This window comes from Myotis davidii, unplaced genomic scaffold, assembly GCF_000327345.1.
Source record: "Myotis davidii unplaced genomic scaffold, ASM32734v1 scaffold723, whole genome shotgun sequence".
In the NCBI taxonomy this organism is placed as follows: domain Eukaryota; kingdom Metazoa; phylum Chordata; class Mammalia; order Chiroptera; family Vespertilionidae; genus Myotis; species Myotis davidii.
In genome coordinates, this window is record NW_006294589.1 from 321,808 (window position 1) to 322,565 (window position 758).

Below are 758 nucleotides of genomic sequence, written 5' to 3' on the forward strand. Positions count from 1 at the left end.
AGCATATTAGGTTTTTATTATATAGGATAACATAAATCTCACAAGACAAGACTAATGTAGACGGTAGATTCTTAGTCCTAATTTCAAAAACCAATGCTATAGATGATTAAACAGTGTTAATGATGAAGAACACCTTACATTTGAATAGAATTTATAATATTCAAGGAACTTTTATAAACATTATTGCATTTATTTATGACATCTATCCTCTAAAGTAAGTAGCAGAGGTATTATAAAGAAGCAGACTCACAGAACTCTGAAAAAAAAAACACACCAAAATTAATAATACCGGCATTTATGTATTATCCAACCAAATCCAAGGTTCATTCACTCTGTAGCACTACCTTGCTAGTCTATATTTATACAATGTGTACAAAGCTCATTCACAATCATTATCTCATCTGAGGCCCACAAAAACGATGTGAGGTCAGCAAGAAGATGTTCTGCCTCCTCTACAGTTAAGGAAAAAGAGCTCTAAGTGATAATACCAGACATTAAAGTTATTAAATGGTGGAGCTGTGTCAGGAAATTTGCATGTTTCAAGAGGACTGTATTCACATCACTTATCACTTTTGAACATTGTCATTTGGATTAGATGTAGCCTCATTTATACTCTTGCAACACACAAACCCCTATCATAGTACTAACTATAGTTTTTAAAACTATTTGTTTAAACTCCATTAACAGACCAAGTTCCCCAACCATAGCAATCAACAGAGTGGCTAGTACCCAGCAGGTGCTCAATAAATACCAAAGCA

The 758-nt window shown here is 33.5% G+C and overlaps 1 protein-coding gene across 4 annotated transcripts in view; it reads right to left on the reverse strand.

Annotated features, from left to right (window-relative positions):
* FKTN (fukutin) overlaps positions 1-758 on the reverse strand; it is a 31,040-nt gene that overhangs the window by 21,058 nt on the left and 9,224 nt on the right. The gene's annotated exons all lie outside the window — the stretch shown is intronic.